Raw genomic sequence first — 24,529 nt, forward strand, 5'->3', positions numbered from 1 at the left:
GCTAATGAAGTTCCACCCCTCAAAGCCTCTTCCACCATAACAGGTACCGGTAGGCCCTCTGTGAGGCCAACTGTACTGTACATTAATTTATATTGTAGTTTGTTAGGCTGGTGAGATACAGTAGGGCTGATATTGATGTTAGAGTAGATTAGTGTGACACTATTAGAGCAGGAAAAGGCCTTGCATGGCATATTCTCTCTCCTACAGGGACCTCTGTGTTGGATTGAGCGGGACAAAGAACAAGAGTATCTCCGGTGAGTACTGTATGTACCGTACCATACCTGTGTGTGTCTGTCTTTTACTGTCTGTTTGTCTCTGCCTATCCTCCTTTCTTCAGGGCGTACAGTGGACCTTGCACTCTGATGCACAGTAGAGTCTGCACCTGGTATAGGTGAAACTCTGCATCTGAGGCCAAAAGTGCCAGTGATGATTTTAACTTAAAAGCCAACTCTTTTTGTGTAGTCCTCGGTCCAGTAGGGCGCATCGGTCGGCATTGAGGAAGGACTGTTCTCACGTCATCTCTTTCCTCCTACTGTAGGTACTGTACAGTAGTCATGTCCGTGTCCAGCTTGGAACTCCAGGACATGCCAGCTGCAGAAGAAAGAAGCATGTGACAGTAGAGGACTACAGGAGTGGAAAGCTAAACAAGTTCCCCCGCCCCCCCCTCTGTAAAGCATGTTACTGTAGGTTAAATAAAAATTGTCATTAATTTATACAATTGGTGTTTGTACTGTATGTAACTCAGTCTTTAAGTGCGCCTGAGACCCAACACGTGCATCTGTCATTAAAAAGGTACAAAAAGTCAATAACACACACATGCAGGGGTGTATCGTCCTATTTGCCAGGATTTCACTCACCAGGGGCGCGCAGGCCGATGGGGGTTGACGCCTACAGTCATTTACTGTACAGTATCCCTGTTGCCCATCACAGTGATTTCACAGCTGCCCGGCACTTACAGTAGAATACAGTACAGTAGACATACAGTACTGTATACACTGAGGGACGTTTTCAATTTTGGGGTGGTCTATTTACTGTTTTTAGCCGGTCTCATCTTTTCACTCCAAGGGGGTCTATTTACTGTACTAAGCAGTGTTAGACAGTGAGAAGTGATAAAAAAGTTATTAGGTGTCAGTCAATCAGCTCCCAACTGTCATTTTTCAAACACAGCCTGTGAGATGACAGTTGGGAGCACATTGGTTGGCACTTTTGCACCCATTGGAGCAAAAACACGTGATTGGCTAAAAAAAGTTTACTGTTGTCGTGTATTAAGTTAAAGCCTCCCAACTGTCATTTTTCAAACACAGCCTGTGAGATGACAGTTGGGAGCACATTGGTTGGCACTTTTGCACCCATTGGAGCTAAAACACGTGATTGGCTAAAAAAAGTTTACTGTTGTCGTGTATTAAGTTAAAGCTTAGACTGAGATAAAATTGTAGATACAGTAAATAGCACCAACCAATCAGATCCTAACTGTCACAGTACAGGCTGTGTTTGAAAAATGACAGTTACAGTAGTAGCTAATTGGTTGGTGCTACTGTATTTACAGTTTCTCCAATTTTATCTCGCTCCAAGCTTTATGAAATCACCCCTTAAGAGTGGTGTGCAATTAATAAAAGTACAGAATGGGTGACTTACTGTACTGTACTGTATATTCTTACCTTTTACTTGCTACCGTATCAATAAATTTAAATACATTTATCCACAGAACCAAGTAAAGACAGAAAACGTTGTACTGAATAAAATAAATTTTAATAAAAATCAAAAATAAACAAAAATAAAGTGAACAAAAAATTAAAAAATAAATCAAGCAGGTGGTGGGCCATCAGGCAATATAAGGCCAAAAATAGAATAATTTGTTCTGTAGGGAGAAAAAAAAGGGTACAGTATTACAACACTAATATACAATATTGTACAATCTTAACACTACCGTAAATACTGTACTCTACCTCGAGTCAGGCGTGGTCCCTGCCTCCCTTGGGGTCCCTGTCTCCCTTGTGGTCCCTGACTGAAGACTGTATTGGAAAAAAATATATTCACATTAATAGTGCTGTATTTACTGTACAGTCTAAACATTGCTACACCAAAGGTCATTATAGTGACTGAAGCTTCAGGCTGGCAGACAGAGGGATACTTTAGGTGCAGTGTAGATACAGTACAGTAATGATTGATGACCCTGCACTGAACAACTGCTTGTTCAGAGTAGGCTCATCACTTACTGTACTGACAAACGACTGCACGATTACAATGTCGTAATCATGCAGTGGTTGTCATACCGGTATTTTTAAGAGGATGGGCACCTTTTAGAGTGATGTCCTTTACAAAAAAAATAAAAACACAAAGTGTGGAAGGAGAAGAAGTTGGAAATGCATCTTTGTAGTACAGAAGAGAGAGAGAGAAGCTGTGAAAACAAAAAAAGGATAGAGAGAGACAGTACAGAAGAAGACAATGTACAGTTGTGTAGGGTACAGTACTTACACGGCCTGTGAGGCCTGCTTCGCCCCGCTTCCGGCAACTGGCCAGTGGGGGGTTGTGGATGTGGCCTTCCACGTTCCCACACTGTGGGGAAAAAAAAAATATTCCAGTTACACAAGTAGAGAAACAATTAGTGTGTAAGGAGAAGAGGTTGGACATGGGTCTTTGGAGTACAGGACGAAGAGAGAGGCAGTGTAAAAAGGAGAGCACAATGTACAGTAGTGCACGGTACTTACTCAGGGCAGCAAGCCGCACTCTAAATGAGGCGAATGAACCGCCACTGGAGGGTGGTGGTGCCGCCAGTGTTGGTGGTGGTGCCTCCGCTGCCGCCGTTGGTGGTGGTGGTGGTGGTAGGACTGTGGAAAAAGAACAGTTTTCATCAAAACCATTTGGAAAAAAATAAACTGTGTAATGGTGCGTACACACTACACGATATGCTCCCTGAGACGTCCACTTTATCGCCCAGTGTGTACGCACCATTAATCTTGAACAGAGCCTCTATAACAACAAAAAACAAACACAGACAGAGGGAGAAAAAGAGAGAGGGAAGGGGAGAGGAACAGAGAAAGACAGAGAGAGAGAGAGAGAGAGAGAGAGACTGACAAGGGTAAAAAAGGAGAGCGATACAGTGCTGTATAAAACAATGTGGTGTACTTTACTTATGCGGCACGGAGATGCCAGTGGGTGGTGGGGTTGGTGGTGTAGCCACCATTGTTGGTGGAGGTATGACTGTGACTGTGGACAAAGAACAGTTTCCATCAAAACCATTTGGAAACAAATAAACTGTGTAATGGTGCGTACACACTACATGATATGCTCCCTGAGTCGCCCACTTTATCGCCTAGTGTGTACGCACCATTAATCTTGAACAGAGCCTCTATAACAACAAAAAACAAACTCTGACAGAGGGAGAAAAAGAGAGAGGGAGGGGAAAAGGATGAGAGAAAGACAGAGAGAGAGAGAGAGAGACTGATAAGGGTAAAAAAGGAGAGCGATACAGTGCTTTATAAAACAATGTGGTGTACTTTACATACACGGCACGGAGATGCCAGTGGGTGGTGGTGGTCGTGTAGCCACCATTGTTGGTGGAGGTATGACTGTGACTGTGGACAAAGAACAGTTTCCATCAAAACCATTTGGAAACAAATAAACTGTGTAATGGTGCGTACACACTACATGATATGCTCCCTGAGTCGCCCACTTTATCGCCCAGTGTGTATGCACCATTAATCTTGAACAGAGCCTCTATAACAACAAAAAACAAACACAGGCAGAGGGAGAAAAAAAGAGAGGGAGGGGGATAGGAAGAGAGAATGACAGAGAGAGAGAGAGAGACTGCCAAGGGTAAAAAAGGAGAGCGATACAGTGCTGTATAAAACAATGTGGTGTACTTTACTTACGCGGCATGGAGATGCCAGTGGGTGGTGGTGGTGGTGGTGGTGTAGCCACCATTGTTGGTGGAGGTATGACTGTGACTGTGGACAAAGAACAGTTTCCATCAAAACCATTTGGACACAAATAAACTGTGTAATGGTGCGTACACACTACACGATATGCTCCCTGAGTCGCCCACTTTATTGCCCAGTGTGTACGCACCATTAATCTTGAACAGAGCCTCTATAACAACAAAAAACAAACACAGACAGAGGGAGAAAAAGAGAGAGGGAGGGGGAGAGGAAGAGAGAAAGACAGAGAGAGAGAGACTGCCAAGGGTAAAAAAGGAGAGCGATACAGTGCTGTATAAAACAATGTGGTGTACTTTACTTATGCGGCACAGAGATGCCAGTGGGTGGTGGTGGTGGTGGTGGTGTAGCCACCATTGTTGGTGGAGGTATGACTGTGACTGTGGACAAAGAACAGTTTCCATCAAAACCATTTGGAAACAAATAAACTGTGTAATGGTGCGTACACACTACACGATATGCTCCCTGAGTCACCCACTTTATCGCCCAGTGTGTACGCACCATTAATCTTGAACAGAGCCTCTATAACAACAAAAAACAAACACAGACAGAGGGAGAAAAAGAGAGAGGGAGGGGGAGAGGAAGAAAGAAAGACAGAAAGAGAGAGAGAGACTGCCAAGGGTAAAAAAGGAGAGTGATACAGTGCTGTATAAAACAATGTGGGGTATTTTACTTACGCGGCACGGAGATGCCAGTGGGTGGTGGTGGTGGTGGTGGTGTAGCCACCATTGTTGGTGGAGGTATGACTATGACTGTGGACAAAGAATAGTTTCCATCAAAACGATTTGGAAACAAATAAACTGTGTATTGGTGCGTACACACTACACGATATGCTCCCTGAGTCGCCCACTTTATCGCCCAGTGTGTGCACACCATTAATCTTGAACAGAGCCTCTATAACAACAAAAAACAAACACAGACAGAGGGAGAAAAAGAGAGAGGGAGGGGGAGAGGAAGAGAGAATGACAGAGAGAGAGAGACTGACAAGGTTAAAAAAGGAGAGCCATACAGTGCTGTATAAAACAATGTGGTGTACTTTACTTACGCGGCACGGAGATGCCAGTGGGTGGTGGTGGTGGTGATGTAGCCACCATTGTTGGTGGAGGTATAACTGTGACTGTGGACAAAGAACAGTTTCCAGCAAAACCATTTGGAAACAAATAAACTGTGTAATGGTGCATACACACTACACGATATGCGCCCTGAGTCGCCCACTTTATCGCCCAGTGTGTACGCACCATTAATCTTGAACAGAGCCTCTCTAACAACAAAAAACAAACACAGACAGAGGGAGAAAAAGAGAGAGGGAGGGGGAGAGGAAGAGAGAAAGACAGAGAGAGAGAGAGAGAGACTGACAAGGGTAAAAAAGGTGAGCGATACAGTGCTGTATAAAACAATGTGGTGTACTTTACTTACGCAGCACAGAGATGCTAGTGGGTGATGGTGGTGGTGGTGTAGCCACCATTGTTGGTGGAGGTATAACTGTGACTGTGGACAAAGAACAGTTTCCATCAAAACCATTTGGAAACAAATAAACTGTGTAATGGTGCGTACACACTACACGATATGCTCCCTGAGTCGCCCACTTTATCGCCCAGTGTGTACGCACCATTAATCTTGAACAGAGCCTCTATAACAACAAAAAACAAACACAGACAGAGGGAGAAAAAGAGAGAGGGAGGGGGAGAGGAAGAGAGAAAGACAGAGAGCGAGAGAGAGACTGACAAGGGTAAAAAAGGTGAGCGATACAGTGCTGTATAAAACAATGTGGTGTACTTTACTTACGCGGCACGGTGATGCCAGTGGGTGGTGGTGGTGGTGGAGTAGCCACCATTGTTGGTGGAGGTATGACTGTGACTGTGGACAAAGAACAGTTTCCATCAAAACCATTTGGAAACAAATAAACTGTGTAATGGTGCGTACACACTACATGATATGCTCCCTGAGTCGCCCACTTTATCGCCTAGTGTGTACGCACCATTAATCTTGAACAGAGCCTCTATAACAACAAAAAACAAACTCTGACAGAGGGAGAAAAAGAGAGAGGGAGGGGAAAAGGATGAGAGAAAGACAGAGAGAGAGAGAGAGAGAGAGACTGATAAGGGTAAAAAAGGAGAGCGATACAGTGCTTTATAAAACAATGTGGTGTACTTTACATACACGGCACGGAGATGCCAGTGGGTGGTGGTGGTCGTATAGCCACCATTGTTGGTGGAGGTATGACTGTGACTGTGGACAAAGAACAGTTTCCATCAAAACCATTTGGAAACAAATAAACTGTGTAATGGTGCGTACACACTACATGATATGCTCCCTGAGTCGCCCACTTTATCGCCCAGTGTGTATGCACCATTAATCTTGAACAGAGCCTCTATAACAACAAAAAACAAACACAGGCAGAGGGAGAAAAAAAGAGAGGGAGGGGGATAGGAAGAGAGAATGACAGAGAGAGAGAGAGAGACTGACAACGGTAAAAAAGGAGAGCGATACAGTGCTGTATTAAACAATGTGGTGTACTTTACTTACGCGGCACGGAGATGCCAGTGGGTGGTGGTGGTGTAGCCACCATTGTTGGTGGAGGTATGACTGTGACTGTGGACAAAGAACAGTTTCCATCAAAACCATTTGGAAACAAATAAACTGTGTAATGGTGCGTACACACTACACGATATGCTCCCTGAGTCACCCACTTTATCGCCTAGTGTGTACGCACCATAAATCTTGAACAGAGCCTCTATAACAACAAAAAACAAACACAGATAGAGGGAGAAAAAGAGAGAGGGAGGAGGAGAGGAAGAGAGAAAGACAGAGAGAGAGAGAGAGAGGCTGACAAGGGTAAAAAAGGAGAGCGATACAGTGCTGTATAAAATAATGTGGTGTACTTTACTTATGCAGCACGGAGATGCCACTGGGTGGTGGTGGTGGTGGTGGTGGTGTAGCCACCATTGTTGGTGGGGGTATGACTTTGACTGTGGACAAAGAATAGTTTCCATCAAAACCATTTGGAAACAAATAAACTGTGTAATGGTGCGAACACACTACGTGATATGCTCCCTGAGTCGCCCACTTTATCGCCTAGTGTGTACACAACATAAATCTTGAACAGAGCCTTTATAACAACAAAAAACAAACACAGACAGAGGAAGAAAAAGAGAGAGGTAGGGGGAAAGGAAGAGAGAAAGACAGAGAGAGAGAGAGAGAGAGAGAGAGAGAGACTGACAGGGGTAAAAAAGGAGAGCGATACAGTGCTGTATAAAACAATGTGGTGTACTTTACTTACGCGGCACGGAGATGCCAGAGGGTGGTGGTGGTGGTGTATCCACCATTGTTGGTGGAGGTAACACTGTGACTGTGGACAAAGAACAGTTTCCATCAAAACCATTTGGAAACAAATAAACTGTGTAATGGTGCGTACACACTACACGATATGCTCCCTGAGTCGCCCACTTTATCGCCCAGTGTGTACACACCATTAATCTTGAACAGAGCCTCTATAACAACAAAAAACAAACACAGACAGAGGGAGAAAAAGAGAGAGGGAGGGGGAGAGGAAGAGAGAATGACAGAGAGAGAGTGACTGACAAGGTTAAAAAAGGAGAGCCATACAGTGCTGTATAAAACAATGTGGTGTACTTTACTTACGCGGCACGGAGATGCCAGTGGGTGGTGGTGGTGGTGATGTAGCCACCATTGTTGGTGGAGGTATAACTGTGACTGTGGACAAAGAACAGTTTCCATCAAAACCATTTGGAAACAAATAAACTGTGTAATGGTGCGTACACACTACACGATATGCTCCCTGAGTCGCCCACTTTATAGCCCAGTGTGTACGCACCATTAATCTTGAACAGAGCCTCTATAACAACAAAAAACAAACACAGACAGAGGGAGAAAAAGAGAGAGGGAGGGGGAGAGGAAGAGAGAAAGACAGAGAGAGAGAGAGAGAGACTGACAAGGGTAAAAAAGGTGAGCGATACAGTGCTGTATAAAACAATGTGGTGTACTTTACTTACGCAGCACGGAGATGCTAGTGGGTGATGGTGGTGGTGGTGTAGCCACCATTGTTGGTGGAGGTATAACTGTGACTGTGGACAAAGAACAGTTTCCATCAAAACCATTTGGAAACAAATAAACTGTGTAATGGTGCGTACACACTACACGATATGCTACCTGAGTCACCCACTTTATCGCCCAGTGTGTACGCACCATTAATCTTGAACAGAGCCTCTATAACAACAAAAAACAAACACAGACAGAGGGAGAAAAAGAGAGAGGGAGGGGGAGAGGAAGAGAGAAAGACAGAGAGAGAGAGAGAGACTGACAAGGGTAAAAAAGGTGAGCGATACAGTGCTGTATAAAACAATGTGGTGTACTTTAATTATGCAGCACAGAGATGCCAGTGGGTGGTGGTGGTGGTGGTGTAGCCACCATTGTTGGTGGAGGTATGTCTGTGACTGTGGACAAAGAAAAGTTTCCATCAAAACCATTTGGAAACAAATAAACTGTGTAATGGTGTGTACACACTATATGATATGCTCCCTGAGTCGCCCACTTTATCGCCTAGTGTGTACGCACCATTAATCTTGAACAGAGCCTCTATAACAACAAAAAACAAACACTGACAGAGGGAGAAAAAGAGAGAGGGAGGGGAAAAGGATGAGAGAAAGACAGAGAGAGAGAGAGAGAGACTGATAAGGGTAAAAAAGGAGAGCGATACAGTGCTTTATAAAACAATGTGGTGTACTTTACATACACGGCACGGAGATGCCAAGGGGTGGTGGTGGTCGTGTAGCCACCATTGTTGGTGGAGGTATAACTGTGACTGTGGACAAAGAACAGTTTCCATCAAAACCATTTGGAAACAAATAAACTGTGTAATGGTGCGTACACACTACACGATATGCTCCCTGAGTCGCCCACTTTATAGCCCAGTGTGTACGCACCATTAATCTTGAACAGAGCCTCTATAACAACAAAAAACAAACACAGACAGAGGGAGAAAAAGAGAGAGGGAGGGGGAGAGGAAGAGAGAAAGACAGAGAGAGAGAGAGAGAGACTGACAAGGGTAAAAAAGGTGAGCGATACAGTGCTGTATAAAACAATGTGGTGTACTTTACTTACGCAGCACGGAGATGCTAGTGGGTGATGGTGGTGGTGGTGTAGCCACCATTGTTGGTGGAGGTATAACTGTGACTGTGGACAAAGAACAGTTTCCATCAAAACCATTTGGAAACAAATAAACTGTGTAATGGTGCGTACACACTACACGATATGCTACCTGAGTCACCCACTTTATCGCCCAGTGTGTACGCACCATTAATCTTGAACAGAGCCTCTATAACAACAAAAAACAAACACAGACAGAGGGAGAAAAAGAGAGAGGGAGGGGGAGAGGAAGAGAGAAAGACAGAGAGAGAGAGAGAGACTGACAAGGGTAAAAAAGGTGAGCGATACAGTGCTGTATAAAACAATGTGGTGTACTTTAATTATGCAGCACAGAGATGCCAGTGGGTGGTGGTGGTGGTGGTGTAGCCACCATTGTTGGTGGAGGTATGTCTGTGACTGTGGACAAAGAAAAGTTTCCATCAAAACCATTTGGAAACAAATAAACTGTGTAATGGTGCGTACACACTATATGATATGCTCCCTGAGTCGCCCACTTTATCGCCTAGTGTGTACGCACCATTAATCTTGAACAGAGCCTCTATAACAACAAAAAACAAACACTGACAGAGGGAGAAAAAGAGAGAGGGAGGGGAAAAGGATGAGAGAAAGACAGAGAGAGAGAGAGAGAGACTGATAAGGGTAAAAAAGGAGAGCGATACAGTGCTTTATAAAACAATGTGGTGTACTTTACATACACGGCACGGAGATGCCAAGGGGTGGTGGTGGTCGTGTAGCCACCATTGTTGGTGGAGGTATGACTGTGACTGTGGAAAAAGAACAGTTTCCATCAAAACCATTTGGAAACAAATAAACTGTGTAATGGTGCATACACACTACACGATATGCTCCCTGAGTCGCCCACTTTATCGCCTAGTGTGTACGCACCATTAATCTTGAACAGAGCCTCTATAACAACAAAAAACAAACACAGATAGAGGGAGAAAAAGAGAGAGGGAGGGGGAGAGGAAGAGAGAAAGATAGAGAGAGAGAGAGAGGCTGACAAGGGTAAAAAAGGAGAGCGATACAGTGCTGTATAAAATAATGTGGTGTACTTTACTTACGCAGCACGGAGATGCCAGTGGGTGGTGGTGGTGGTGGTGGTGTAGCCACCATTGTTGGTGGGGGTATGACTTTGACTGTGGACAAAGAATAGTTTCCATCAAAACCATTTGGAAACAAATAAACTGTGTAATGGTGCGAACACACTACATGATATGCTCCCTGAGTCACCCACTTTATCGCCCAGTGTGTACGCACCATTAATCTTGAACAGAGCCTCTATAACAACAAAAAACAAACACAGACAGAGGGAGAATAAGAGAGAGGGAGGGGGAAAGGAAGAGAGAAAGACAGAGAGAGAGAGAGAGAGACTGATAAGGGTAAAAAAGGAGAGCGATACAGTGCTTTATAAAACAATGTGGTGTACTTTACATACACGGCACGGAGATGCCAAGGGGTGGTGGTGGTCGTGTAGCCACCATTGTTGGTGGAGGTATAACTGTGACTGTGGACAAAGAACAGTTTCCATCAAAACCATTTGGAAACAAATAAACTGTGTAATGGTGCGTACACACTACACGATATGCTCCCTGAGTCGCCCACTTTATAGCCCAGTGTGTACGCACCATTAATCTTGAACAGAGCCTCTATAACAACAAAAAACAAACACAGACAGAGGGAGAAAAAGAGAGAGGGAGGGGGAGAGGAAGAGAGAAAGACAGAGAGAGAGAGAGAGAGACTGACAAGGGTAAAAAAGGTGAGCGATACAGTGCTGTATAAAACAATGTGGTGTACTTTACTTACGCAGCACGGAGATGCTAGTGGGTGATGGTGGTGGTGGTGTAGCCACCATTGTTGGTGGAGGTATAACTGTGACTGTGGACAAAGAACAGTTTCCATCAAAACCATTTGGAAACAAATAAACTGTGTAATGGTGCGTACACACTACACGATATGCTACCTGAGTCACCCACTTTATCGCCCAGTGTGTACGCACCATTAATCTTGAACAGAGCCTCTATAACAACAAAAAACAAACACAGACAGAGGGAGAAAAAGAGAGAGGGAGGGGGAGAGGAAGAGAGAAAGACAGAGAGAGAGAGAGAGACTGACAAGGGTAAAAAAGGTGAGCGATACAGTGCTGTATAAAACAATGTGGTGTACTTTAATTATGCAGCACAGAGATGCCAGTGGGTGGTGGTGGTGGTGGTGTAGCCACCATTGTTGGTGGAGGTATGTCTGTGACTGTGGACAAAGAAAAGTTTCCATCAAAACCATTTGGAAACAAATAAACTGTGTAATGGTGCGTACACACTATATGATATGCTCCCTGAGTCGCCCACTTTATCGCCTAGTGTGTACGCACCATTAATCTTGAACAGAGCCTCTATAACAACAAAAAACAAACACTGACAGAGGGAGAAAAAGAGAGAGGGAGGGGAAAAGGATGAGAGAAAGACAGAGAGAGAGAGAGAGAGACTGATAAGGGTAAAAAAGGAGAGCGATACAGTGCTTTATAAAACAATGTGGTGTACTTTACATACACGGCACGGAGATGCCAAGGGGTGGTGGTGGTCGTGTAGCCACCATTGTTGGTGGAGGTATGACTGTGACTGTGGAAAAAGAACAGTTTCCATCAAAACCATTTGGAAACAAATAAACTGTGTAATGGTGCATACACACTACACGATATGCTCCCTGAGTCGCCCACTTTATCGCCTAGTGTGTACGCACCATTAATCTTGAACAGAGCCTCTATAACAACAAAAAACAAACACAGATAGAGGGAGAAAAAGAGAGAGGGAGGGGGAGAGGAAGAGAGAAAGATAGAGAGAGAGAGAGAGGCTGACAAGGGTAAAAAAGGAGAGCGATACAGTGCTGTATAAAATAATGTGGTGTACTTTACTTACGCAGCACGGAGATGCCAGTGGGTGGTGGTGGTGGTGGTGGTGTAGCCACCATTGTTGGTGGGGGTATGACTTTGACTGTGGACAAAGAATAGTTTCCATCAAAACCATTTGGAAACAAATAAACTGTGTAATGGTGCGAACACACTACATGATATGCTCCCTGAGTCACCCACTTTATCGCCCAGTGTGTACGCACCATTAATCTTGAACAGAGCCTCTATAACAACAAAAAACAAACACAGACAGAGGGAGAATAAGAGAGAGGGAGGGGGAAAGGAAGAGAGAAAGACAGAGAGAGAGAGAGAGAGAGAGAGACTAACAAGGGTAAAAAAGGAGAGCGATACAGTGCTGTATAAAACAATGTGGTGTACTTTACTTACGCAGCACGGAGATGCCAGAGGGTGGTGGTGGTGGTGGTGTAGCCACCATTGTTGGTGGAGGTAACACTGTGACTGTGGACAAAGAACAGTTTCCATCAAAACCATTTGGAAACAAATAAACTGTGTAATGGTGCGTACACACTACACGATATGCTCCCTGAGTCGCCCACTTTATAGCCCAGTGTGTACGCACCATTAATCTTGAACAGAGCCTCTATAACAACAAAAAACAAACACAGACAGAGGGAGAAAAAGAGAGAGGGAGGGGGAGAGGAAGAGAGAAAGACAGAGAGAGAGAGAGAGACTGACAAGGGTAAAAATGGAGAGCGATACAGTGCTGTATAAAACAATGTGGTGTACTTTACTTACGCAGCACAGAGATGCCAGTGGGTGATGGTGGTGGTGGTGTAGCCACCATTGTTTGTGGAGGTATGACTGTGACTGTGGACAAAGAATAGTTTCCATCAAAACCATTTGGAAACAAATAAACTGTGTAATGGTGTGTACACACTACATGATATGCTCCCTGAGTCGCCCACTTTATCGCCTAGTGTGTACGCACCATTAATCTTGAACAGAGCCTCTATAACAACAAAAAACAAACACAGACAGAGGGAGAAAAAGAGAGAGGGAGGGGGAGAGGAAGAGAGAAAGACAGAGAGAGAGAGAGAGAGAGAGAGAGACTGACATGGGTAAAAAAGGAGAGCGATACAGTGCTGTATAAAACAATGTGGTGTACTTTACTTACGCGGCACGGAGAAGCCAGAGGGTGGTGGTGGTGGTGGTGTAGCCACCATTGTTGGTGGAGGTAAGACTGTGACTGTGGACAAAGAACAGTTTCCATCAAAACCATTTGGAAACAAATAAACTGTGTAATGGTGCGTACACACTACATGATATGCTCCCTGAGTCGCCCACTTTATCGCCCAGTGTGTATGCACCATTAATCTTGAACAGAGCCTCTATATCAACAAAAAACAAACACAGACAGAGGGAGAAAAAGAGAGAGGGAGGGGAATAGGAAGAGAGAAAGACAAAGAGAGAGAGAGAGAGAGACTGACAAGGGTAAAAAAGGAGAGCGATACAGTGCTGTATTAAACAATGTGGTGTACTTTACTTATGCGGCACGGAGATGCCAGTGGGTGGTGGTGGTGGTGGTGTAGCCACCATTGTTGGTGGAGGTATGACTGTGACTGTGGACAAAGTACAGTTTCCATCAAAACCATTTGGAAACAAATAAACTGTGTAATGGTGCGTACACACTACATGATATGCTCCCTGAGTCGCCCACTTTATCGCCTAGTGTGTACGCACCATAAATCTTGAACAGAGCCTCTATAACAACAAAAAACAAACACAGACAGAGGGAGAAAAAGAGAGAGGGAGGGGGAGAGGAAGAGAGAAAGACAGAGAGAGAGAGAGAGACTGACAAGGGTAAAAAAGGAGAGCGATACAGTGCTGTATAAAACAATGTGGTGTACTTTACTTACGCGGCACGGAGATGCCAGTGGGTGGTGGTTGTGGTGGTGTAGCCACCATTGTGGTGGAGGTATGACTGTGACTGTGGACAAAGAACAGTTTCCATCAAAACCATTTGGAACAAATAAACTGTGTAATGGTGCGTACACACTACACGATATGCTCCCTGAGTTGCCCACTTTATCGCCTAGTGTGTACGCACCATTAATCTTGAACAGAGCCTCTATAACAACAAAAAACAAACACAGACAGAGGGAGAAAAAGAGAGAGGGAGGGGGAGAGGAAGAGAGAAAGACAGAGAGAGAGAGAGAGAGGCTGACAAGGGTAAAAAAGGAGAGCGATACAGTGCTGTATAAAATAATGTGGTGCACTTTACTTACGCAGCACGGAGATGCCAGTGGGTGGTGGTGGTGGTGGTGTAGCCACCATTGTTGGTGGAGGTATGACTTTGACTGTGGACAAAGAATAGTTTCCATCAAAACCATTTGGAAACAAATAAACTGTGTTATGGTGCGAACACACTACATGATATGCTCCCTGAGTCGCCCACTTTATCGCCTAGTGTGTACGCAACATAAATCTTGAACAGAGCCTTTATAACAACAAAAAACAAACACATACAGAGGGAGAAAAAGAGAGAGGGAGGGGGAAAGGAAGAGAGAAAGACAGAGAGAGAGAGAGATAGAGAGAGAGAGACTGACAAGGGTAAAAAAGGAGAGCGATACAGTGCTGTATAAAACAATGTGGTGTACTTTACTTACGCGGCACGGAGATGCCAGAGGGTGGTGGTGGTGGTGGTGTAGCCACCATTGTTGGTGGAGGTAACACTGTGAGGTGTGGACAAAGAACAGTTTCCATCGAAACCATTTGGAAACAAATAAACTGTGTAATGGTGCGTACACACTACACGATATGCTCCCTGAGTCGCCCACTTTATCGCCCAGTGTGTACGCACCATTAATCTTGAACAGAGCCTCTATAACAACAAAAAACAAACACAAACAGAGGGAGAAAAAGAGAGAGGGAGGGGGAGAGGAAGAGATAAAGACAGAGAGAGAGAGACTGCCAAGGGTAAAAAAGGAGAGCCATACAGTGCTGTATAAAACAATGTGGTGTACTTTACTTATGCGGCACGGAGATGCCAGTGGGTGGTGGTGGTGTAGCCACCATTGTTGGTGGAGGTATGACTGCGACTGTGGACAAAGAACAGTTTCCATCAAAACCATTTGGAAACAAATAAACTGTGTATTGGTGCGTACACACTACACGATAAGCTCCCTGAGTCGCCCACTTTATCGCCCAGTGTGTACGCACCATTAATCTTGAACAGAGCCTCTATAACAACAAAAAACAAACACAGACAGAGGGAGAAAAAGAGAGAGGGAGGGGGAGAGGAGAGAGAGAGACTGACAAGGGTAAAAAAAGGAGAGCCATACAGTGCTGTATAAAACAATGTGGTGTACTTTACTTACGCGGCACGGAGATGCCAATGGGTGGTGGTGGTGGTGGTGTAGCCACCATTGTTGGTGGAGGTATGACTGTGACTGTGGACAAAGAACAGTTTCCATCAAAACCATTTGGAAACAAATAAACTGTGTAATGGTGCGTACACACTACACGATATGCTCCCTGAGTCGCCCACTTTATAGCCCAGTGTGTACGCACCATTAATCTTGAACAGAGCCTCTATAACAACAAAAAACAATCACAGACAGAGGGAGAAAAAGAGAGAGGGAGGAGGAGAGGAAGAGAGAAAGACAGAGAGAGAGAGAGAGAGGCTGACAAGGGTAAAAAAGGAGAGCGATACAGTGCTGTATAAAATAATGTGGTGTACTTTACTTATGCAGCACGGAGATGCCACTGGGTGGTGGTGGTGGTGGTGGTGGTGTAGCCACCATTGTTGGTGGGGGTATGACTTTGACTGTGGACAAAGAATAGTTTCCATCAAAACCATTTGGAAACAAATAAACTGTGTAATGGTGCGAACACACTACGTGATATGCTCCCTGAGTCGCCCACTTTATCGCCTAGTGTGTACACAACATAAATCTTGAACAGAGCCTTTATAACAACAAAAAACAAACACAGACAGAGGAAGAAAAAGAGAGAGGTAGGGGGAAAGGAAGAGAGAAAGACAGAGAGAGAGAGAGAGAGAGAGAGAGAGAGACTGACAGGGGTAAAAAAGGAGAGCGATACAGTGCTGTATAAAACAATGTGGTGTACTTTACTTACGCGGCACGGAGATGCCAGAGGGTGGTGGTGGTGGTGTATCCACCATTGTTGGTGGAGGTAACACTGTGACTGTGGACAAAGAACAGTTTCCATCAAAACCATTTGGAAACAAATAAACTGTGTAATGGTGCGTACACACTACACGATATGCTCCCTGAGTCGCCCACTTTATCGCCCAGTGTGTACACACCATTAATCTTGAACAGAGCCTCTATAACAACAAAAAACAAACACAGACAGAGGGAGAAAAAGAGAGAGGGAGGGGGAGAGGAAGAGAGAATGACAGAGAGAGAGTGACTGACAAGGTTAAAAAAGGAGAGCCATACAGTGCTGTATAAAACAATGTGGTGTACTTTACTTACGCGGCACGGAGATGCCAGTGGGTGGTGGTGGTGGTGATGTAGCCACCATTGTTGGTGGAGGTATAACTGTGACTGTGGACAAAGAACAGTTTCCATCAAAACCATTTGGAAACAAATAAACTGTGTAATGGTGCGTACACACTACACGATATGCTCCCTGAGTCGCCCACTTTATAGCCCAGTGTGTACGCACCATTAATCTTGAACAGAGCCTCTATAACAACAAAAAACAAACACAGACAGAGGGAGAAAAAGAGAGAGGGAGGGGGAGAGGAAGAGAGAAAGACAGAGAGAGAGAGAGAGAGACTGACAAGGGTAAAAAAGGTGAGCGATACAGTGCTGTATAAAACAATGTGGTGTACTTTACTTACGCAGCACGGAGATGCTAGTGGGTGATGGTGGTGGTGGTGTAGCCACCATTGTTGGTGGAGGTATAACTGTGACTGTGGACAAAGAACAGTTTCCATCAAAACCATTTGGAAACAAATAAACTGTGTAATGGTGCGTACACACTACACGATATGCTACCTGAGTCACCCACTTTATCGCCCAGTGTGTACGCACCATTAATCTTGAACAGAGCCTCTATAACAACAAAAAACAAACACAGACAGAGGGAGAAAAAGAGAGAGGGAGGGGGAGAGGAAGAGAGAAAGACAGAGAGAGAGAGAGAGACTGACAAGGGTAAAAAAGGTGAGCGATACAGTGCTGTATAAAACAATGTGGTGTACTTTAATTATGCAGCACAGAGATGCCAGTGGGTGGTGGTGGTGGTGGTGTAGCCACCATTGTTGGTGGAGGTATGTCTGTGACTGTGGACAAAGAAAAGTTTCCATCAAAACCATTTGGAAACAAATAAACTGTGTAATGGTGCGTACACACTATATGATATGCTCCCTGAGTCGCCCACTTTATCGCCTAGTGTGTACGCACCATTAATCTTGAACAGAGCCTCTATAACAACAAAAAACAAACACTGACAGAGGGAGAAAAAGAGAGAGGGAGGGGAAAAGGATGAGAGAAAGACAGAGAGAGAGAGAGAGAGACTGATAAGGGTAAAAAAGGAGAGCGATACAGTGCTTTATAAAACAATGTGGTGTACTTTACATACATGGCACGGAGATGCCAAGGGGTGGTGGTGGTCGTGTAGCCACCATTGTTGGTGGAGGTATAACTGTGACTGTGGACAAAGAACAGTTTCCATCAAAACCATTTGGAAACAAATAAACTGTGTAATGGTGCGTACACACTACACGATATGCTCCCTGAGTCGCCCACTTTATAGTCCAGTGTGTACGCACCATTAATCTTGAACAGAGCCTCTATAACAACAAAAAACAAACACAGACAGAGGGAGAAAAAGAGAGAGGGAGGGGGAGAGGAAGAGAGAAAGACAGAGAGAGAGAGAGAGAGACTGACAAGGGTAAAAAAGGTGAGCGATACAGTGCTGTATAAAACAATGTGGTGTACTTTACTTACGCAGCACGGAGATGCTAGTGGGTGATGGTGGTGGTGGTGTAGCCACCATTGTTGGTGGAGGTATAACTGTGACTGTGGACAAAGAACAGTTTCCATCAAAACCATTTGGAAACAAATAAACTGTGTAATGGTGCGTACACACTACACGATATGCTACCTGAGTCACCCACTTTATCGCCCAGTGTGTACGCACCATTAATCTTGAACAGAGCCTCTATAACAACAAAAAACAAACACAGACAGAGGGAGAAAAAGAGAGAGGGAGGGGGAGAGGAAGAGAGAAAGACAGAGAGAGAGAGAGAGACTGACAAGGGTAAAAAAGGTGAGCGATACAGTGCTGTATAAAACAATGTGGTGTACTTTAATTATGCAGCACAGAGATGCCAGTGGGTGGTGGTGGTGGTGGTGTAGCCACCATTGTTGGTGGAGGTATGTCTGTGACTGTGGACAAAGAAAAGTTTCCATCAAAACCATTTGGAAACAAATAAACTGTGTAATGGTGCGTACACACTATATGATATGCTCCCTGAGTCGCCCACTTTATCGCCTAGTGTGTACGCACCATTAATCTTGAACAGAGCCTCTATAACAACAAAAAACAAACACTGACAGAGGGAGAAAAAGAGAGAGGGAGGGGAAAAGGATGAGAGAAAGACAGAGAGAGAGAGAGAGAGACTGATAAGGGTAAAAAAGGAGAGCGATACAGTGCTTTATAAAACAATGTGGTGTACTTTACATACACGGCACGGAGATGCCAAGGGGTGGTGGTGGTCATGTAGCCACCATTGTTGGTGGAGGTATGACTGTGACTGTGGAAAAAGAACAGTTTCCATCAAAACCATTTGGAAACAAATAAACTGTGTAATGGTGCATACACACTACACGATATGCTCCCTGAGTCGCCCACTTTATCGCCTAGTGTGTACGCACCATTAATCTTGAACAGAGCCTCTATAACAACAAAAAACAAACACAGATAGAGGGAGAAAAAGAGAGAGGGAGGGGGAGAGGAAGAGAGAAAGATAGAGAGAGAGAGAGAGGCTGACAAGGGTAAAAAAGGAGAGCGATACAGTGCTGTATAAAATAATGTGGTGTACTTTACTTACGCAGCACGGAGATGCCAGTGGGTGGTGGTGGTGGTGGTGGTGTAGCCACCATTGTTGGTGGGGGTATGACTTTGACTGTGGACAAAGAATAGTTTCCATCAAAACCATTTGGAAACAAATAAACTGTGTAATGGTGCGAACACACTACATGATATGCTCCCTGAGTCACCCACTTTATCGCCCAGTGTGTACGCACCATTAATCTTGAACAGAGCCTCTATAACAACAAAAAACAAACACAGACAGAGGGAGAATAAGAGAGAGGGAGGGGGAAAGGAAGAGAGAAAGACAGAGAGAGAGAGAGAGAGAGAGACTAACAAGGGTAAAAAAGGAGAGCGATACAGTGCTGTATAAAACAATGTGGTGTACTTTACTTACGCGGCACGGAGATGCCAGAGGGTGGTGGTGGTGGTGGTGTAGCCACCATTGTTGGTGGAGGTAACACTGTGACTGTGGACAAAGAACAGTTTCCATCAAAACCATTTGGAAACAAATAAACTGTGTAATGGTGCGTACACACTACACGATATGCTCCCTGAGTCGCCCACTTTATAGCCCAGTGTGTACGCACCATTAATCTTGAACAGAGCCTCTATAACAACAAAAAACAAACACAGACAGAGGGAGAAAAAGAGAGAGGGAGGGGGAGAGGAAGAGAGAAAGACAGAGAGAGAGAGAGAGACTGACAAGGGTAAAAATGGAGAGCGATACAGTGCTGTATAAAACAATGTGGTGTACTTTACTTACGCAGCACAGAGATGCCAGTGGGTGATGGTGGTGGTGGTGTAGCCACCATTGTTTGTGGAGGTATGACTGTGACTGTGGACAAAGAATAGTTTCCATCAAAACCATTTGGAAACAAATAAACTGTGTAATGGTGTGTACACACTACATGATATGCTCCCTGAGTCGCCCACTTTATCGCCTAGTGTGTACGCACCATTAATCTTGAACAGAGCCTCTATAACAACAAAAAACTAACACAGACAGAGGGAGAAAAAGAGAGAGGGAGGGGGAGAGGAAGAGAGAAAGACAGAGAGAGAGAGAGAGAGAGAGAGAGACTGACATGGGTAAAAAAGGAGAGCGATACAGTGCTGTATAAAACAATGTGGTGTACTTTACTTACGCGGCACGGAGAAGCCAGAGGGTGGTGGTGGTGGTGGTGTAGCCACCATTGTTGGTGGAGGTAAGACTGTGACTGTGGACAAAGAACAGTTTCCATCAAAACCATTTGGAAACAAATAAACTGTGTAATGGTGCGTACACACTACATGATATGCTCCCTGAGTCGCCCACTTTATCGCCCAGTGTGTATGCACCATTAATCTTGAACAGAGCCTCTATATCAACAAAAAACAAACACAGACAGAGGGAGAAAAAGAGAGAGGGAGGGGAATAGGAAGAGAGAAAGACAAAGAGAGAGAGAGAGAGAGACTGACAAGGGTAAAAAAGGAGAGCGATACAGTGCTGTATTAAACAATGTGGTGTACTTTACTTATGCGGCACGGAGATGCCAGTGGGTGGTGGTGGTGGTGGTGTAGCCACCATTGTTGGTGGAGGTATGACTGTGACTGTGGACAAAGTACAGTTTCCATCAAAACCATTTGGAAACAAATAAACTGTGTAATGGTGCGTACACACTACATGATATGCTCCCTGAGTCGCCCACTTTATCGCCTAGTGTGTACGCACCATAAATCTTGAACAGAGCCTCTATAACAACAAAAAACAAACACAGACAGAGGGAGAAAAAGAGAGAGGGAGGGGGAGAGGAAGAGAGAAAGACAGAGAGAGAGAGAGACTGACAAGGGTAAAAAAGGAGAGCGATACAGTGCTGTATAAAACAATGTGGTGTACTTTACTTACGCGGCACGGAGATGCCAGTGGGTGGTGGTTGTGGTGGTGTAGCCACCATTGTGGTGGAGGTATGACTGTGACTGTGGACAAAGAACAGTTTCCATCAAAACCATTTGGAACAAATAAACTGTGTAATGGTGCGTACACACTACACGATATGCTCCCTGAGTTGCCCACTTTATCGCCTAGTGTGTACGCACCATTAATCTTGAACAGAGCCTCTATAACAACAAAAAACAAACACAGACAGAGGGAGAAAAAGAGAGAGGGAGGGGGAGAGGAAGAGAGAAAGACAGAGAGAGAGAGAGGCTGACAAGGGTAAAAAAGGAGAGTGATACAGTGCTGTATAAAATAATGTGGTGCACTTTACTTACGCAGCACGGAGATGCCAGTGGGTGGTGGTGGTGGTGGTGTAGCCACCATTGTTGGTGGAGGTATGACTTTGACTGTGGACAAAGAATAGTTTCCATCAAAACCATTTGGAAACAAATAAACTGTGTTATGGTGCGAACACACTACATGATATGCTCCCTGAGTCGCCCACTTTATCGCCTAGTGTGTACGCAACATAAATCTTGAACAGAGCCTTTATAACAACAAAAAACAAACACATACAGAGGGAGAAAAAGAGAGAGGGAGGGGGAAAGGAAGAGAGAAAGACAGAGAGAGAGAGAGATAGAGAGAGAGAGACTGACAAGGGTAAAAAAGGAGAGCGATACAGTGCTGTATAAAACAATGTGGTGTACTTTACTTACGCGGCACGGAGATGCCAGAGGGTGGTGGTGGTGGTGGTGTAGCCACCATTGTTGGTGGAGGTAACACTGTGAGGTGTGGACAAAGAACAGTTTCCATCGAAACCATTTGGAAACAAATAAACTGTGTAATGGTGCGTACACACTACACGATATGCTCCCTGAGTCGCCCACTTTATCGCCCAGTGTGTACGCACCATTAATCTTGAACAGAGCCTCTATAACAACAAAAAACAAACACAAACAGAGGGAGAAAAAGAGAGAGGGAGGGGGAGAGGAAGAGATAAAGACAGAGAGAGAGAGACTGCCAAGGGTAAAAAAGGAGAGCCATACAGTGCTGTATAAAACAATGTGGTGTACTTTACTTATGCGGCACGGAGATGCCAGTGGGTGGTGGTGGTGTAGCCACCATTGTTGGTGGAGGTATGACTGCGACTGTGGACAAAGAACAGTTTCCATCAAAACCATTTGGAAACAAATAAACTGTGTATTGGTGCGTACACACTACACGATAAGCTCCCTGAGTCGCCCACTTTATCGCCCAGTGTGTACGCACCATTAATCTTGAACAGAGCCTCTATAACAACAAAAAACAAACACAGACAGAGGGAGAAAAAGAGAGAGGGAGGGGGAGAGGAAGAGAGAATGACAGAGAGAGAGAGAGAGACTCTGACAAGGTTAAAAAAGGAGAGCCATACAGTGCTGTATAAAACAATGTGGTGTACTTTACTTATGCGGCACGGAGATGCCAGTGGGTGGTGGTGGTGGTGATGTAGCCACCATTGTTGGTGGAGGTATAACTGTGACTGTGGACAAAGAAAAGTTTCCATCAAAACCATTTGGAAACAAATAAACTGTGTAATGGTGTGTACACACTACACGATATGCTCCCTGAGTTGCCCACTTTATCGCCCAGTAAGCACACACCATTACTCTTGAACAGAGCCTCTATAACAACAAAAAACAAACACAGACAGAGGAGAAAAAGAGAGAGGGAGGGGGAGAGGAAGAGAGAAAGACAGAGAGAGAGAGACTGACAAGGGTAAAAAAGGAGAGCGATACAGTGCTGTATAAAACAATGTGGTGTACTTTACTTATGCGGCACGGAGATGCCAGTGGGTGGTGGTGGTGGTGGTGTAGCCACCATTGTTGGTGGAGGTATGACTGTGACTGTGGACAAAGAACAGTTTCCATCAAAACCATTTGGAAACAAATAAACTGTGTAATGGTGCGTCCACACTACACGATATGCTCCCTGAGTCGCCCACTTTATCGCCCAGTGTGTACGCACCATTAATCTTGAACAGAGCCTCTATAACAACAAAAAACAAACACAGAGAGAGGGAGAAAAAGAGAGAGGGAGGGGGAGAGGAAGAAAGAAAGACATAAAGAGAGAGAGAGACTGCCAAGGGTAAATAAGGAGAGCTATACAGTGCTGTATAAAACAATGTGGTGTATTTTACTTACGCGGCACGGAGATGCCAGTGGGTGGTGGTGGTGGTGGTGGTGTAGCCACCATTGTTGGTGGAGGTATGACTATGACTGTGGACAAAGAATAGTTTCCATCAAAACGATTTGGAAACAAATAAACTGTGTAATGGTGCGTACACACGACACGATATGCTCCCTGAGTCACCCACTTTATCGCCCAGTGTGTACGCACCATTAATCTTGAACAGAGCCTCTATAACAACAAAAAACAAACACAGACAGAGGGAGAAAAAGAGAGAGGGAGGGGGAGAGGAAGAGAGAATGACAGAGAGAGAGAGACTGACAAGGTTAAAAAAGAGAGCCATACAGTGCTGTATAAATCAATGTGGTGTACTTTACTTATGCGGCACGGAGATGCCAGTGGGTGGTGGTGGTGGTGATGTTGCCACCATTGTTGGTGGAGGTATAACTGTGACTGTGGACAAAGAACAGTTTCCATCAAAACCATTTGGAAACAAATAAACTGTGTAATGGTGCATACACACTACACGATATGCTCCCTGAGTCGCCCACTTTATCGCCCAGTGTGTATGCACCATTAGTCTTGAACAGAGCCTCTATAACAACAAAAAACAAACACAGACAGAGGGAGAAAAAGAGAGAGGGAGGGGGAGAGGAAGAGAGAATGACAGAGAGAGAGAGACTGACAAGGTTAAAAAAGGAGAGCCATACAGTGCTGTATAAAACAATGTGGTGTACTTTACTTATGCAGCACGGAGATGCCAGTGGGTGGTGGTGGTGGTCATGTAGCCACCATTGTTGGTGGAGGTATAACTGTGACTGTGGACAAAGAACAGTTTCCATCAAAACCATTTGGAAACAAATAAACTGTGTAATGGTGCGTACACACTACACGATATGCTCCCTGAGTCGCCCACTTTATCGCCCAGTGTGTACGCACCATTAATCTTGAACAGAGCCTCTATAACAACAAAAAACAAACACAGACAGAGGGAGAAAAAGAGAGAGGGAGGGGGAGAGGAAGAGAGAAAGACAGAGAGAGAGAGAGAGAGAGAGAGACTGACAAGGGTAAAAAAGGTGAGCGATACAGTGCTGTATAAAACAATGTGGTGTACTTTACTTACGCAGCACAGAGATGACAGTGGGTGGTGGTGGTGGTGGTGTAGCCACCATTGTTGGTGGAGGTATGACTGTGACTGTGGACAAAGAATAGTTTCCATCAAAACCATTTGGAAACAAATAAACTGTGTAATGGTGCGTACACACTACATGAAATGCTCCCTGAGTCGCCCACTTTATCGCCTAGTGTGTACGCACCATTAATCTTGAACAGAGCCTCTATAACAACAAAAAACAAACACAGACAGAGGGAGAAAAAGAGAGAGGGAGGGCAAAAGGATGAGAGAAAGACAGAGAGAGA

The sequence above is a fragment of the Taudactylus pleione genome, unplaced genomic scaffold, assembly GCF_031769625.1.
Source record: "Taudactylus pleione unplaced genomic scaffold, aTauple2 ptg000156l, whole genome shotgun sequence".
NCBI classification, from domain to species: domain Eukaryota; kingdom Metazoa; phylum Chordata; class Amphibia; order Anura; family Myobatrachidae; genus Taudactylus; species Taudactylus pleione.